The following is an 18,192-nucleotide window of genomic DNA, read 5'->3' on the forward strand; positions in this document are numbered from 1 at the left end:
CCTTCCTTCCTTTTTGAGACAAGGTCTCATCATGTAGCCTAGATGGCCTGAAACTCTCTGTGTAAGCCAGGTTGGCCCCAATTTATAGAGACACCCCAAACGCTGAGATTAAAAGCATGCACCACTCCCTACAGCAGGATTGTTCTAACAATATTTTCCAGAAGTCATTTGCCTAGTGTCTCTGAACTTTTCTGCAATCTCATTGACTGCCTTGCTGATTCACTGAGACTTCATTTTGCTTCGTAATTATATATTTTTTTCTTTAACCTGCCAGGTGCACTGATGTTTTCTGCTGTCTTTTGACCTGAGATGCTGTGCCTGCTACTCCAAATGCCTTCCCTCCTTTCTCCTGCCGTAGCATTGCCCTAAGAATCTCACATCTTGCTTTCTCCTGACATCCTGGCAGATGGTACAATTCATATGCTTCCCCTGATACACACACACACACACACACAAACACACACACACACACACACACACAGGGATGCTAACCAGACACAGAGCGCGCACTGGCCCTGTCTCACCTGTGACATTTACAACAAGAGCCTCTTCAGCTTTTCCTGTTTGTCACCTTCCAAGCCCAGTGGTTCATGGGACAATCTTCCAGTGCTTAGCATATGGCAAATCATCTGAGATTCCGGTTCAGTGTTTCTAGGCAATTGTAAAAATTGAAAAAAAAGATGATAATTTTAGGCAAGTGGGGGACATTGTATGTGCCCCACTAATGTCAGATGAGCTGGCTGAAACCAACTAGCAGCTTACCAAGATGCTGCTGCCTCATTGGCTCCCTTGATGCTGATTCAAAGGTTTCCCCTATCAAAAGCACGAGTTGAGTAGCTAACCACATTTTATAAGAACTGTACAGGGATCAGACCATCTCATATAGCAAACTAGGGGCAATGAATAGAGGTATTGATTTCAGTTTCCCGTTGTTTTATGGATGGCATGATGGGTAAACAAACAAGATTTTATTATTGTTATTATTATTAGCTCGGCTTTGTTCCCTCTGCTTTTTATTGCAAACATTTTACACCTACAAAACCATTTCTAAAAGCATGCGAGAGGTACATGTTGGTACGTGTCGACTGCTTCTAGCTTTCAGTTTCCCCTTCACGGTATTGATGAGGTTCACCATGTTAGAAGGTTCACCAGCATTTTCTTCCTTTGTTGCCTACACACCCGTGCCGCCTTAAGTAAACACAGTACAGGCGGTTCTTCATGCCCACCACCTCGAGCCTGTTTTTTTCGAGCACCCCAAACAGATTTCTTTCTGCTGTGTTGATGCAACCCTCTTGTCTGATGTAGGGTTCACATCCAGGTTGTGCCTTAAGTATATATTTTACAGCTTTTTCTAAAATGAAATATAAAATAAAACCCTGAGATTAAATCATGGATCGTTTATTGCTTTGCTACCCGTCTTGTTATTTTAACTGAAAAAAAAAATCCTGTTTAAAAAAAAAAAATCACTTCCAAGGCTAGAGTGAAGATGACCCGGGAGCTAAGAACTAAAGAGCACTTGTTGCAGGACAGAGAAGCTGGGTTCTGTATTCAGTACCAAATGGTCAGTCACAGCCATCCATAACTCCAGTTCCAGGGCATCTGAAACCCTTTTGACTTCAGCAGGCATCACACACAGGCCGTGCACGCACATACATGCAGGCAACACACACACACACACACACACACACATACACACACACACACACACACACATAATTAAATCTAAAGGGAAAGAAATGCCTAGGACAACGTTCTCAAGTTGGCTAGACTGTGCATGGACCTTGAGAATGTTCACTCGGTGTCGAAGGTGAAAGTCTGATTGATGGTCATCAGAGACTGCTTTCCTGTCAGAGAGTGACTGCAGACAACAGACTGTCAGTCTTCAAGGTTTTATGTAGAGTCTGTTTAAGGGTTTTATATGGAAACTGGTTTTCCTCTGTGCCAATGGTTCTCACGTGAGGATAATTCTAACGGGGGGGGGGGGAATGTGTGGTCATGTCTGGAGACATCTTCAGCTCCTCATGTGACGGTATGGCTACTGGCACCTTCTAGGCAGAAGCCAAATACGATCTATGCTATAATACAGAGGACAGCTACCCATCAAGAAATGAGTGGCCCAAAATGTCAGCTGTGCTGAGGTTGAATAATTCTCTACTGTCACAGTCACAGACTAGATCACTCTGCTGATATCTGGAGTGTGGTGGAAGTCGGGTAAGGGACGGTAAACATCCTAAGCAGCCATGATATCACCTGCAACGGCATGCCACATATTCAAAGCCCAGGAGCAAATTACCACCATCAGAATTACCGAAGACCTGGATTAATAAAGACCGAGAAAGGCTTTGATATTTTTCTGCTTAAAGGAATACCAACCTTGGCCTGTAGTCTTTTTTTCAAGACCTCCCTTTTGGGTATAGATGAAAAAGAATAAGTCTCCCCTCTTCTTTTTGCCCTTGCCTTGTCTTGCAAAGTCTTTGTTTCCTTGACCTGGCTGAGGAACTGGTTTACATGAGTCGTACTCCATTTCTCCAGAGCTGCCACCGCCGCAGGCTCAGGACCCTGCTTCTGCTTCCAAGCTGTCCCCTTAAGAGCAAGTGAGGTCACACAGGCTGGTGGCGGTGACCACACCAGCCTTTTGACCTTGGGCTGGCTCCTCTGTCCTGTGGTGCATTCAGTCTCCATGTCCTGTGCTGTCATTGTGGGCTTTCCCCTAACAAAGGCTGGCTTGTTCTTCTCAAAGCTTTACAGGGTGTCGGAGACCCAGACTGAGCCCTGTTTGCATTCCTGGGGCTCCTGGCATGGCCTTGGGAATCCTGCAGCTGCAGAATGAATGAGGGCATTTGATGCTGAGCTGTGGCCTCAAGTGGAGTCGGATGGCACAGGGTCCTCTCAGTCAGCAGAACTGTCAAGTCTTCGAGCACATTCACGCTCCTGCTCTTTGGGGGTTAAAAAATAAAAATCATTTGCTTTCCCGAGCTCCCACTTTCAGCTGTTTTGTTAACAGAGCTGCAGGGATCTGGGTTCTGCTTCCACAATGCTGGGCTTAGCATTCTGTGCTCAGTAAACAGTATTCAACCCACACAATAGACATCAGAGTGCTAAAACTAAGGCTAATAGATTGGTCCAGTACTGTAGAAAAAGAAAGCATCTCTTTCCTTTAGACCTCTTAGGGCGTCCTGCAGAGGACCCAGGGGATTAGACATATGACGAATTAACAAGAAAAACAAACAAATAAAGAGAAGTTTACTAACATGGGAGTGCTAGTAACCTGTTTAACAAAGGGTTAGAGATAGAGGTGCTTTACTTATTTTTATGTATATGAGTACCCTGTCGCTGTCTTCAGACAAACCAGAAGAGGGCATCGGATCCCATTACAGATGGCTGTCAGCCACCATGTGGTTGCTGAGAATTGAACTGAGGACCTCTGGAGGAGTAGCCAGTGTTCTTCACCACTGAGCCATCTCTCCAGCCCCCACTTACATGCATCTTAAGGTCAAAACACTTAGTATAAGGGACAAGGCAAAGAAAAGGGCTCTAGGTTTCCAGAGAGAGCAACTTATCAGATGGCAGATAAGTCAGGAAAGCGATGTGGGAGAGGGTTGTTTGTTTGTTTGTTTGTTTGTGTGAGGATTGTGTAAGGGTTCGGAAGCAAAGCCCTGTAGGTCCATCCATGTATGAGCTGAAAAGGGTCTAAAGTTGTCTTCCTTGATTAACTCAACTGACTTCAGCTCAAGGTAATCATCACCTCAAAGGGGCACCTTTGGATGTTAGCATCTTCCGCTCCCAAATATCAGCGTGCATCTTTGTTGTTTACACAAACCCTTGGCAGTTAAAAAAAAAAGCAATATTCCCTGATTTTCTGTCAAATCATTAACATATGTTCTTTTACAAGCAAACCCCGAGCATACTGTCCCCACATCCCTGAGCATGTAACTGTGTGCCCCACCACAAATTTTAAATGCAAAATAGCACACTCAACTATAAGGGCAGACCTGTAGCTCTAAGACTCAACACTCTTCCACAACTAGCTCTTAAAATTTCCCACTCCCTGAACAACTTCACTTTCCTCCTAACCCTGTGCTCTGTGCTCTCACCAACCCATTTCCACTTGTCCAATGAGCTCACTGTTCTCTTCTTGCCTTTACACATCCTACTTCCTGTGACTCCGACCCTGCCTTTCTCCGTGGTGCCAACCCCCTTGTAGGGTGCCTATCAAACCACTTCCAAAACACGCTACACACCAAACTACCTCCAGTGGCTTTTCATACCCTGTCCCAATGCCACAAGAATGCCTGGAAGCAGAATCCAGACAAGATGCGTTTTTAATCCTTCCCATGTGACCCTAAACATCCAGCGAGTTCCAGAGTCAGTGGCTTCAGAGGGTGTTTTGCAACTGGTGCTTTTGTGACAGCTTCTGCATCCCTAAAGAACTCCAGGAAGAGGCTCAGGCGATGCTACTGCTCTAAAGATCTTGCTGCCAATGGAAAACCAGGAAGCTTCAGCTCCTCTAAGACCTTGGTTCTTTCAGTGGGGTCTCCAGGCTAGTGCCATTGTCTTTGTTAGGGTTTTACTGCTGTAAGGAGACACCATGACCATAACAACTCTATAAAGGACAACATTTAATTGGGGCTGGCTTACAGGTTCAGAGGTTCAGTCCATTATCATCAAGGCGGGAACATTGGCAGCATCCAGGCAGGCACTGTGTAGGAGGAGCTGAGAGTTCTCCATCTCCATCTGAAGGCTGCTAGCAGAATACTGGCTTCCAGGCAGCTAGGATGAGGGTCTGAAATCCCACACCCACAGTGACACACCTACTCCACACCTTCTAATAGTGCCACTCCCTGGGCAGAGCATATACAAACCGTTACAGTTATTATCTGGGAACTTGTTAGAAATGTATAATCTCTGGCTATACTTATTGAGTCTGATACCCTGGATTTACAGGTTTTAAGATGTCCTCCAGCTGGTCCCGTGTGTACTCACATCTTAGAACTTCTACCCTAGGCAGCATCCCTGCCAAACACACTGAGTGTTTTAACTCAGGATCTTCAAGATCGAGGGTCCTTCCAGTGGCTAAGATGGAAATGAGTTAATTTGTCACCAAATCTTGGGGTATAGGTCACACGTGCGTGCCACACACAGAGCAAGAAAGGTAGAGCTACCAGCCAGTGTCTTTACTGGGTCTCAGGCATTATCCAAGCAGGTGGGGAGTTTTCGTCAATGGATTTAAAGCAAGCAGGGTAAGACTTCTGGTGTCATGTTGTGACTAAGTGGGAATCATTGCAGCCACCAGACCACGTATGAGTGTGCACTGTCTGAGGATCAGTCAAGTAGGCTGCTTGTAGGTAGCTGTTCTATCGGAAGGGGGCAACTATGCAAGGCAAGACTCTGCATCATCCACAGTGTTGGATGGGAAGAGATGCAGACTGGGAAACTGTGTTAATGCCTGTGAGCGAGCTTGCTTCCAGAATGCGAGAGTCCAGCAGAGACAACACCTGATTCTAGCTCACTTTGTTCTGAGACCAAGGCCACATTCATGTCTTACCCTAGTCTCTGTTCTGCAGAACATTTGATATTTCCCCTGCAGAAGAGCATCTGTCTGCTTATGGACCTACATAGCGCACCCTGGAGGAGGAGGTCTGTGATGGCTGGGCCCGTGGGATCCCCACCACCTAGCATAGCAGCTGACACCTGCAAACACTTATGAACTCTGTAAACGTTTGTTGCACGTATTGCGGAATTGCAAAGGGCTTGGCTCTACCTTTTGGATCAGTCTGGATCATTTCTTTACCGACTAGCAGAAAGAAATGGAGAAGAGAGATAGAACACGGTACATGAATCTGTCCTTGGGAGTGCCTATATGCTTGTTCTGTAATGCAGTAAGATAAAGGGAGATATCCACCATTCTGAGCACCCAGAAGGAAGCAGATTCCAGGGACTCACCCAGCAGATTCATCAGCTAGAGCATGTAAAATCTGGTGCTTTTTTTTCCCATTCCAACAACTTAATCCCCAGCAATAACAACTCTGAGACTAATTAATAAGTTAATAAATGCTTAGACCTTAAGCTCATCTTATTCTCCCACTTGCTCTTAACTTATCCCTTCTATTCTAACCTGGGTTCAGCTATGCAGATGGTTTCCTCTCCTCACCTTCTTACATTGATTCCTCAGTATTTCAGGGTGAAATTTCTACATTACCAACTATTTCCCAGAATCCTCTCTGTCCCTGCCGGATGTCCTGCCCCCTATTTCTCACCTCAGCTCATTGGCCATAGGCTTCTTTGTTGACAGGTGGTGCTTAAGAGAGATTCTTTCTATAGCCGATCTGGAAGACGATGTAAAGTTGCTTCTGTTTCACCAGGGAAGACACACTGGGCAATGGCAGCTCTCCACTCTGAGTCACATAATCCCACACCGAGATTCTTCATCTCAGTTAAACATGGATGCCATTGAGGACATCCCCAACGAAGGATGCTCAGCTCGAGAGCCTTAGCTGCTTTTCCTGTTGCTGTGACAAAAACAGCTTAAGGGGAAAGAAGTCTGACTCTAGAGTGTGGTCCATTATCATAAGGAAGTCAGGGCAAGCAGCCTGTGAGGTAGGCAGTCATATCACATCCCCAGTGGTGAAACGTTATTTATGGAGATGAATGTTTATATTCAACTGGTTTTCTTGTTTTATCCAGTTTAGAGCTCTAACCTATGCAATGGTGCTACCCAGTCAATTCAGGGTGGAGTTTCCCTACTTCAACTAGCCTAATCTAGGTGGACCAGATGATCCAGCAGAAGCATGCTCAGAGGCTTGTCTCCTAGGTGATTCTAGATCCTGTAGGCTGACAGTATTACCCATCATGCCAACCTTAGATCCAAGAGAGGAGGCTGAGGGAGGAAAGGGTGAGCCCAGATGATGCAGCAGTATCCCAGGGATGGTAAGGGCAGCTTGCTGAATCATTTGCATCCTATTAAGACGAGGTGCGGGTTTAGAAAGCCCGCAATAGATGACTTGAAAATGAGTGAACCAGCTCTCTAGAGATTCATGTAGAATCAAAAACAACAACAAAACCAAAACACACACAATGAGAAGGACAAATTTTGAAGGGGAGAACAGAAGCTATCGTAAAGGTGTCAGCTCCAATCAGGTATCCTCTATATACCGCCTACTTACAGGTAGAAGTTTAAAAGTCAACCAGGAGGGTGAGCTGGATTGTTATAGGCCACAGAGGTGAGGAAGAGACACTTGGAGACTAGGAAGGAGATGAAGGGGTTAAAAGTGAGTCCATCATCCTTTGTTTCACCTCTCCAGGCTGAGATGACATTTACGGTCTCTTCTGGATGCATGGCTGGACCACCTATATCCTTGCGTGCCTCTCTTTTTTTAAAGCGCATTCAAAAACAAAAATAATAACAGTTAATTTAAAAAAAAATCCAAAGACCGACTCTTTGGTTTCTCTAAATGAGAATTATGAGGCCCTAAGGCATAGGTGGCACAGTGGGGAGCTGGGCAGGGGCTGGCCATTAAACTCAACTGGGTTGCAGGTCCCTTTCCCATCTCTGGGCTTCTTCGGCTTAATCTCCCCTGCCTGAGGTTCAAAGCTCTGCTATTTCCGGAGCTCCGGTTCAGAGGATGCAGGAAGCTTCTCTGCCTTGGCTGTACTAGGGCAGCAGCGCACGTAGTGACAAAGCATCAGCCCATTCTGCAGGCAGCTCCGGCTCCTGCGCGTGCTCTTGGGGCTGTAGTGGAAACATTCAGGTGGGCATGCCAGCACAGGAAGGCACTCTGTCGGCTTGTCTCTACACTGTAAAGCCCGCTCTTAAGGCAGCCACTTGGACACAACACAGGACAAGTGTGCTTCAGTGCTGAGCCAGCAGCTGGCTTAGTGACTGCATTGAGAACGGCACTGGGGAGACGGAGATACTCAAGAGGTCTGCCCTTTTGACTCTACTGCTTCCCAGGACTCTGCAGGCTTCAGATGGCTGGGTGCCACAGCAATCGCTCTCCCTGGGTCCTAGCTAAGATGGTTGGGAACCAGTCGAAAGCCGCAGAGATCATTTTCTTTGAATAGAGAGCAATTGCACAGCGCCTGGAGTTGCTCTTTTCCCCTCCCATGTCAGCCAGGCTGGCTTGTCTGTCACCGAGCTTTTTTGAGCTCAGTGTCCTTTCCTCGCTAGCAGTCCTGATATAAGGAGGGAGGAGCGGTGGAGAAGCCATGTTTGTGGAGCAGGAGTGTAGCCCCCCAATTAGGCCAGGCAATCAGAAGCCTTAATGGAGGCACGCCTGTCAAAACACAGTGGGGTGTCTGCTAACCTCTGATGCTGCTTGCTTGCTGTAAGCAGAAACCATAAGGTGATAGAGAGACAGGAATGGATGAGTCTGTTTCTTACGCCTCCTTGCCTCTGAAGGGTTTGACAATACTGTCAAGCCTTCTCTGGAGAGGCAGCTCTGGAGGATATAGCTGCATTCTTTCTTGAGGAAATATCCAGAGCTACATAGTCAAAAAAAATGACGACGAGGATGATGGCGACATCAATAATAATAATAATAATGATAATAATAATAATAATAATGATAATAACAATGTCAAAAATTGGGCCGTGCATTTAATGCAGGAATTCAAAGAATAGAGGTTTCACAGAGAAGGGGGGAAAAAACCAAACCACAAACCCATTACTCAGGGAGGAGCCAAAGTCAGCAAATGACAGCTTCCCCGACCCAGTCTGCCAATCGACAAGAGGGAGGAGGAGAAATCCGTTCCTCGGAGCCTTCTTCCAGCTGCAGAAACTGCAATCTCATCTTCTTTGTGCTGGACTGCAGTGAGAAGAAACACCCTTAGTGCCTGCCTGCAGGGACCCAGAGAGCCAAGGATTGTCTTGTGGGAACATAAAGTACAGCTTCATCTTGTTGCCTCTAGCAGAGTGGTAGTGTCTGGCAAGAATTCTCACCAAAGTCTTTAAGGCTGGTATGGCGCGGAGCCATGCTTCCCTGATGAGTGATGCCTGCCTGTCTTGGCTGTGGAAGGGGAAAGACAAGCCTCTGCACACCCTATGTTTCATTTCTCTCTCTCTTTTTTTTCTATTTAGTTACATGGTTCCCTTTTCCACCCTCAGTAATGTCTCCATTGGATTCTGATCCTGTCAACCTGTGCTTCTCGCAAGGTTTTAGCTTAAAGGTGTGGCACAGCAGACAGCAATTATACATTTTCTAGCTCCAGTGGAACTGGACGAGTTCACAGTTCAAGTGGCACAGAAATCCCCTGAACCCTGTCCCAGACCTGCCTCAGTTATCAGAAGAAGGCCTCCAAGACTCCTGCCAGAAAGCATAGACTCCTTTATTTTTAGGCTTAGCCTCCCCAAGTTAAGCAATCAAAAACTTGTAATCCTATGGCCCAAATAAAGATCTCAGTGACTAAGTCTTGTCTCGAGAGCCTGACGCAAGCAGCTCTGAGCAGGCACCCAGCTTCCCAATGGGTCCCCAGCAGCGGTGCCAGCTGCGCTAGGATGAATAAGGGAGTGTGTCTGGAAGCAGAGCCCAGCTACCAAAGTCTTAGTGCCCGTGGGAGGAAAGATGAGCCCAGAAAAGATGACTCAGGCTCGGAATCCAGATAAAGAACTGAGTGGAAGGACTGGAGAGGCGTTGTAGAAGAAGAGATGGCACAGAAGAGAGGAAGGACTGAAACCTTTGCTACAAACACCCAGCTCTATGGAGACTGAAATACCTTTGTCTTTAGAGACATCACCCCAAAGTCCATGGTCTCATCTCTGGTCCCTATACTTGACAAAAGTGATGTTGAAACGTGATAAATCGTCTTCAGATGGCGAAAATATACTGTACTAGTTGACTGAGTTCAGAATCATCACAAGAGAGGCAGAATGTCACAGTTAGTGAAGGTAGTGTGATTTTGAAGGCACAGGTCTCAGGGCTACAAAGTAACACTTATAGGCAGCAGCTAGAAGCTGGGAAAATAAGAACGACTTCTCCCTTAGAGCCTTCAGCAAAACACTGTCTTAGGGACCCGTTTTAGACTTCTGACCACCAGAATGGTACTAAGTGTCTGAAGCTTTCTGTCACGAAGTCTGTGGAAACTGAGGAACATTCATCCCTTGGCTTACTTCCGAAGTACTGGCTGTCTACATAGTTTCGTTCCCATGGATACCTGTGTTTTGGAAATGGGTATCACATGGAACTTAGAATATGCCTTAGTACACATTTCCATGACCTCAGCAGGGTTTTCCTCAGAACAAATTTTATTCAGGCTAAAGGAATCTCAGGTACAAGGAAGTCAGTGCTGGTGTCCACACAAGAGACTCCAAGCTCAGCACCCACCTGAGGACTCCTGCTGTCCTAGGCTGGAAGTATCTTTAAGATGGGGACTTCCTGAATGTTTGCCTTTATGAGATGGACTTGCCACAATAGGGCAACCCAAGTTTCTGCAGCTATATTTATTGACTCTTTTGAAGATATTAAAATAAGCTCCATTCATTTATTTGTTTTTTGGGGGAAGCACACTTGGAGATCAGAGGACAGCATGTGGGAGTTGGTTCTCTCCTTCTACCCCTGGAATCGAACTCAAATCCTCAGGCTTGTCATCAAGCATCTTTACTCTCTAACCCATCTTGCCTGCGTGTATTTATTTATTCTTAAGCATACTTTTTAAATTTTGCAGTGTTGAGATCAAATCTGAGACTGCAAGCATGTGTCAATTAAGTGCTTTGCCACTGAGATACACTTTTAGCACCAGTGATTTTAAACACTCTCGGTTGACTTTGCTACATATTGGTGGAGTTATCATGAAAGCTCTTTCAATATCAGCCCTTCATCTATGACATTAAGAGGAAGAAATGACTTCAGAAGGATGTATGGACTAGATCCATCTATATCTTTGAAACCCAAAAATATATATATTGAATAGGTTCTCCAAAGAATTTGTCTAAGGGTTCTATGAGGCCAGGGCAGGGTCTCCACAGAGACACTTGCAAAAGAGCTGTCTGAGACACAGAACTCAGACATGTGTAATTGGCTTAAGGGGGAAAGTTTTGGTGAGAGTTTTTTACTAGGTGAATCTCCCCCATGGAAAACAATGGGCATAGAAAAATGCCAAAGGGTTCCACTAATTTTTATAAGAAACACAGTCTTTGAGATGGAAGACAAAATTTTTTTCTTGACCATAGATCCTTGATATAATTAGTATAGAATAATTTAATTCTCTTTTATCTTTGGTTTGAGTTTTCAAATCTCGTGTAAAGGTTATGTCTTACATTTATTATGAGAGAAAGGTCATTTTTTTTTCTCATGCATGAATTCCTAAGGGATATGGTTAGATGGTTGGATCGGGTGACTTTCTTTGGAGTCAGCCTTAGCTTGTCACACTGAGCTTTTGAGTACAAGTGCCATTGAACTCTGGTTTTCTCATAGAAAACTGAGACGTGGATTGAGCCAGGAGAGATAGTTTTAGTGTTGTGTGTGGGGGAAGCAAAGACTGAGGCAGATCTTCAGTCTGCTTCTTGCTTGTTTGTCCATAAGTTACTGACTTTGCAATGTCTGTACATTCTGTACGTTGGCCCCCAGATAATAACCTTATAGGATTGTTGAGGAATTATGAGAGAGATAGATACCTTTGTCCTACGATTGTAAGGACTCAGCCCAGGTCAGCTTTTACTTTTGTCACAAACACATTGATCACCATTAACCTCTATGCTAACATTTCCTGTTGAGAGGCAAACCAGCTTTCCACTGGATACAAATGGAAAGCACTTGGAGTCCTTAGGCTCTTCAACAGCGCGTAATAGGAAATGGCAGGTTAATTAGGTGGCCAGGGGACGTGATTAACCTCTCTGGCTTCTGGTATGCTTGTTCTATAAAAGGAGGGCGTGGAGTTAAAAGACCCTTAAGGTTTCTTCCTGCTCAGTTACAATTCTAAGATTGTGTTGTTATTGTTGTTGCTGTTGTTGTTGTTTGTTGCATTGAAAGCCTTCACTTGAAGAACGACTTCCTGATCATTTTAATCTTTTTTTGTGTGTGTGTGTGTGTGAAGTGCAATCTCCTCCCTCCTACAATCCATCGTCCCAGGAGAATATCTGGGAACACTTTAAGAAAGATGTTGGAAATGGACCAGTTGTCTTTGTGTCCTGTAGGCGAGGCTGTGGGGGTAGAGTCTAATGGCTTTCTTGTTGCTCTGGGAAACTACATGTGTCTTGGAAATAGACTACAGGACGGGGTGGTCTAGACATTTAAAAGACTATGCTATTGTTGAGGAGAGGAGAGGCAAGCAATTCACAAGGAGAGCAATGGCTAACTTTTTGACAGAGAAATTGAGGACTGTGCCTGTCTAAGACGGGAGGAAACTTTCTGTCTTATGGGTGACGGTTCCACAGCTGCCCAGGGCTCCCAATTATGGTGCCACCTCCTGTAACCTCTTCCCCTGTCTCTTTTCCTCCTGCTACACTTATGCCTGCTGAATGTTTGATCCCCTCAGGGCCTTGCTTCTGGTTGTTATGGCAACGGCTAGCTACTCCAAGCTAAACCCTCCTGCCCTCCTGCCTGCTCAAACGAGGGAGACTTCAGGAGATGATCTCTTCCTGGACGTGAGATGACAGTAACAGGAGAATCTCCAACTAAGATTTAAGACAGACATTTTGAAGCACGCAATCTATACCCCCTCAGATCAGAATAGGGGAGCAGTCTTCCTGCCTACCTATGCAAAGAACCAATCAATATGTTCCTTGTTACTCTCGTTCGGTCCTTTATGGAACATCTTTGCCTGTCTGCTGTGATCAGAGTGATGTGCCAGCTGCGGTTTGTCCTGTGGAGAAATGCTGAGCGCCGAGACTCCATAGTCATATTCAAATTCAATCAACCAGTGGTTTTTTTTTTTTTTTATCTTAGCCTCTAACTACTGCAAGCTGCAGGAAGAGATCATCCCGCGTAAACAGGAAGAATAGGCAATCTATAGCAATTTCCTAACCTATATCTTACAACAGGAACAATAAGAAATCTATAGCGATTTCTTTACCCTGCAGCCCACTAACATCTTTCTTACCTACAGTAAAGACTGTCAGAATGCTACTCCCACAAGCTACGTGATTTTGGGAGATGTGAAATTTGAGAAGGGAAAACATTTCAGCATTATGGAAGGGGTGGGTGGCTCTGACATGGTATCATCGTAAGGTGGGATAGCCTTGGGCAAAATTCTACAATATCTCATCAGTTTCATAAGCTGCTTAACCTACTTCTAAAATGTCTCATCTCGGGCATTTTTCTTTTCAGACCTACAAACTCTGTCCCTCCCTAACTCTATTCACAAGTTGGCATGCACTTGGAAGGGTAAAAGACCAGCAGTAGTCTAAAACACTACCCACACACCTAGCAGATATCAAATTGTTTTTCCAGTTTTGGGGAAGCAGAGCAGGAGGATGGAGAATTGGAGGCCAGCCTGGGCTACCTGGTAAGATCTACCTTATCTCAAAAAACCCAAGTAAATAAAACAACATAAAAAAAATGTAGTCTCACCCTAGAATTACATAAACTTTGGACAGACAATAATTACAAATAAATCCTAAGCAATTTCTTATCCTATGTCTTACTAATTTCTTTCATAACCAAGATAGATACCATCCAGACACTGTTCTAGAAAATGGAATTCAAATGCAGAAAGGAAATGGTGTAGGGAGAAATTACAGATGGAGATGATGGTGTGGTCAGTAATCCCAGCTAACCCTTAGTCTACACACACATACACACACATGTGCATACACACACACACGCACACACATGCACACACATGTACACACACATGCACGCACACACAGGCACTCACACGTGCACACACACATCCACATATACATGCACATACATGCACACACATGTACACACACATGCATACACATGTACACACATGCACATACATGTACACACATGCACACACATGTACACACGCATGCACACACACACACAGGCACTCACAGACTTTGCTAGTAAACAGTAAAGATTTTACTCACGATGGTTAGTCAAGTGATGGTGATACATACCTTTAATTCCAGCACTTGGGAAGCAGAGGCAGATGGATCTCTGAGTTTGAGGCCAGCCTGATATACAGAGAGCGTTCCAGGACAGCCAAGGCTACATAGAGAAACCCTGAATTGAAAAACCGATGGTGATGATGATGATGATGATGATGATGACGATGACGATGCTTGCTGCAGAGCAAGTGAGACTTCAATACAGAGCAGGCTTGAACTGTGAGCACAGGACCAAGACCTAGGTCAACGGGTAGAAAACCAAGGAGCAAACAGGGATTCTGGCTAGATGATCTCCCAGCCTCTGAGGCACGGTGATCGGGTATCACTCTGGGATGCTGGGTGCCATGGTTTGGATAGGGAACGGTCACCAAAGGCTCACGTGTTGAAGGCTTTGTTTCCTAATGAATGTGGTACCCAGAGGGCAGCTTGGGGGAAGTAAAGAGATCATCAGAGGTCTGACTTCATCAAGTCATCCATCGTGGATGGGTAATTTAATGGAATAGCATCGCTTTCAGATGGCAGAAAAGAGGGAGAGCCTAGCTTGAATGTGTAAGCCAATAGTGATGCTCCCTGGGAAGATACATCTTGTTCCATCTCCCTCTTCCCTCTCCCTCTCCCTTACTCCCTTGGTTGTCGGGAGCTCTGTTCTACCACTCCCTCTTGCCATAATCCTTTGCCTCACCGGTGGGGTCAGCCATGATGGCCAACCTCACCACTGGCTAGGGATGGTAGGGCTGGCCATGATGGCTACCCTCCTCACAGGCTAGGAATGGCCCCAGATTGAAGACCATGAGCTGACATTCCTCTTCCTGTTCCTCTCAGGTATTTGTCACAGTAACTAAGACTACCGTCTAAGTCAGTAAGTCACTAGACTAAGACTGACACATTAGAAAATGACCAACTTGACCGGATGTTGAGTGGTTAGCTATTGCAGGTGTAGGTGAGGACTACCTGCAAATGAATCTGCAGAATTCTTATTAAATTCAGTGATGCAATGTGGGTCTGTGGCTCGTGCATGGGTGTGGGTCTGGTGGATTGAGTTGTGGGTCCCAAGTGTCTGCTGCCCCAAGGGGTTAGGGCCATGGCTTAGAGGGGCAGAAGTGCGATAATTCGACTGTGCTCACTCCACAAGGTGCCAGGTGGATGCCGGGCTGTGAGAAGCTGCAGGACTCTACTCCGGACGTGGAGAGAACACAGCCTGAGACCCCTTGTGGGCTAGAGCTCTTGGGTTGGGCATCCCTGGGCAACGTTGAGATGGGGCATTCAGGCTGGAAGGACCCACAGCTGAAGAGGGGAGGGGGAGAAGATGAGCTCCAGCGGCGCCCCACAGGGAAATGAGACTCTTGGTCACAGCGACTCCTTGACTGGGTCATGGCTGGGTTTCTGTGGCTGGAACGCAGAGAAGTCCTTGGCGAGAGGTAAGGTGGAGCTAGGTAGGTGAAGACAGCAGGCCCCAAAGATGAGAGGTCGTTCATGGTTTTAAAATGTTTATTGTCATGGCGGAAAATGGATGAAACTGTACTCTGTGTCCTCAACGTGGGCCTGAGGTTAAATACCTTTTGCAGGCAGGAGGGTCTGGGAAGGAATGCTTAATTTGCTATGCCCTCTGGCCTTTAGGTATCTCATTAATATGGAGATGTCTTGAGGCTCTGCAGCATGTAGCCACACCCTCTCCTGTGTTTCCGGGGCCAGAAACCTCTTTGGGAGGGGCTATAGAGGGCGTTGTCCTACGTGCCTGAAAGGCACAGATCTACGGAAGTCTTCAGCCTCATGTCAGGAGCCTAGAGTCTGGGAGTGTGGCGAAATGTATGCCGTCTCTTGCAGGGAAACCTGCTAGGTCTCCGGCCATCTCTAGCCAGTGCTCAACCAGAAACCATGCTGTCCTTTCATGGTCCTACAATGCAAAAATAGACACCAGTGTTAAGGCCTAACAGGGGCCCTGTTACCATTTGTTAAGAAGAGAAACTCAGAATTTTAGAAGATTTATGATCCACATAGACTCTCGAGGAACCAAATAGTTGTTTGTTATGTGAATTTTTATTGCAAAGCTATAGAAAAGGTGAACAAGGTTATGAAATTAAAAGAAACTATGTATTTGGGGGAAAAATATTCCAGTCCTTTGTCCACTTTAAAAAGCTTTCTTTTTGCTACAAAGCTGCAGTTACTCAGGATTCTTAAATTCTAGAGACCTAGTGTGTGGCATTTCAGGGTAGCCACTGGGCTGCTACTAAAGTCTATTAAGAGCTTGCTCTCTGTATTCTGTATGTATTCTACGTATCAACAGATATGTAGAGCTAGATGGGCTGACTACTTGACCATGCTAGCTAGCTCCTTATGTGTATGTATTTCAAAGATCCAAGCTGTCTATTGTGGGACAGTGGTCCTTGCCAGGAAACCTGGTAAGGCAGAGCAGGTCTAAGTTCCTGTAAACTCAGTTACACACCTGAGGGGGTAGGTGGCTCCCTGCTCCCTGCCAGATTCCTGGCCTGGAATGTGTGCCACACTTCCCACATAAGGAAAATGTGACCTGTGGTCACATATGCTCAGAACAAAGTTCTCCATGCTCATGAGGTACCTAGAGGCCCTGAGGGTTTAGCCAATAAGCTCCCCTTCCCAGACATTCCTCCCTGCAAAAGGTATTTAATCTCTCTGGTCCATTCTGAGAAATGGGTATGCATCCATTTTCTATGATGAACAACCAATCAACAGTATGGAACCGAGGACTGTCTCTTCCATGGAAACCGCTGTGGGGAGAGCATGGAGAAGACCTTCCTGCTACTTTCATGGATGAGCTAAGCCAGAGTTCACAGCCTTGGCCCTGAGCTAGAAACCATCCTCAGCCTGTGGGCCGCCAAGGTCCCGGCCTTGTCATGGGTGGTGGACACTTGACACTTCATTTCCGACTTCTCTGTACAGTTCTCTAGTGGTGACTAGAGGCCTGGAAGTCAGGAAATACCAGCTTCTTCGGCTTCCCGAATCTCAGACTGCATCTTCCCACCCCCAGAGGAGCATCTCGGCACTTCCCCGAAGCCCAGCAGTCCCATAGTCTAATGTTCAATATGTATGACTACAACGCAAACATTGTGAAAGACTTGTTTATCCAATGAATATTTACTGAGTATACGAGGATGTTTTGAATCATCTGCTGAGGAAACAGTAGTAGAAAAGAAGAATGAAACTTTTGACATTATGAGCCCCTGATCTTAACTAACCCTAACGTAGCCCTAGCCCTAACCCTAACCTTAATCTTAACCTACCACACATTAGGTGGAAGGCAGAAAGAGGCACAGTTATACATGCTTTGGGGTAGAAGTCACCCTACCTTAGTCTTCTGAGAGTTGTGCCCTATCATACACATTAGAAACAGATGTTTATAAATAAAGGATGTAGGAGGAATCACATAAGAATCTGTAAGGAGTAATCAGATAATCATCCCCAACTTGCTGGCTTGTTTGGGACGGAGGAGAATTTTCTGTTACATGCAAAATTATATCAATGGGTGGAAACTTACTCTGTTACTCAAAAGACTGACTTTGAATTTGAGGCTGGGTCTAAGTGAAGGGTCAGTGCCAGGGTGTGCCAAGCACTTGTTATGTGCCAGGCGCAGCTCCCGTGAATCACAAGGTTGTTATGGCCTTTTCTCACATCGGTCCAGTGGGGTTCTTGCTATTTTAACTCATCAGACACCTGGAAACTGCTTTGCTAAAGAGCATGTCATGTTGGCCCATGGATGAGCCTGGGATCTGATATCTGTCTCACTCCCCTGACTCTACCTAGGCATGTTCATCATTCAAGAGGTGTTGGTGTGTCTGACCCCCTGTCTCATCCACTTTCAATGCTGAAAGTGCAGAGAGAGGCCACCATCCTCAACCTGGAGGAAACTTGGATTCCAAGACCAGCAGAGGCCTTACAGAAGTAGGCACATTCAGATAGGGTAACTGTTGGCATCCGAGCCTAAAGCCTCCAAATTCATGATGATGTCACCCATAGACACAGGGACATGCTTCTGTTGCCATGGCAACCGCCATACATTCCAAGCATTCACCTGCCTTAGGGCAACGGTGTGGTGCCTGTGATTATATCATGGCCCAAATAAAAGGCAAAGCCCCTACCCCAATCTAACCTTCACCCCTTTTCTTCTTCTTCTTCTTCTTCTTCTTCTTCTTCTTCTTCTTCTTCTT

Source organism: Grammomys surdaster, unplaced genomic scaffold (genome assembly GCF_004785775.1).
Source record: "Grammomys surdaster isolate TR1022 unplaced genomic scaffold, NIH_TR_1.0 367, whole genome shotgun sequence".
Classification (NCBI taxonomy): Eukaryota; Metazoa; Chordata; class Mammalia; order Rodentia; family Muridae; genus Grammomys; species Grammomys surdaster.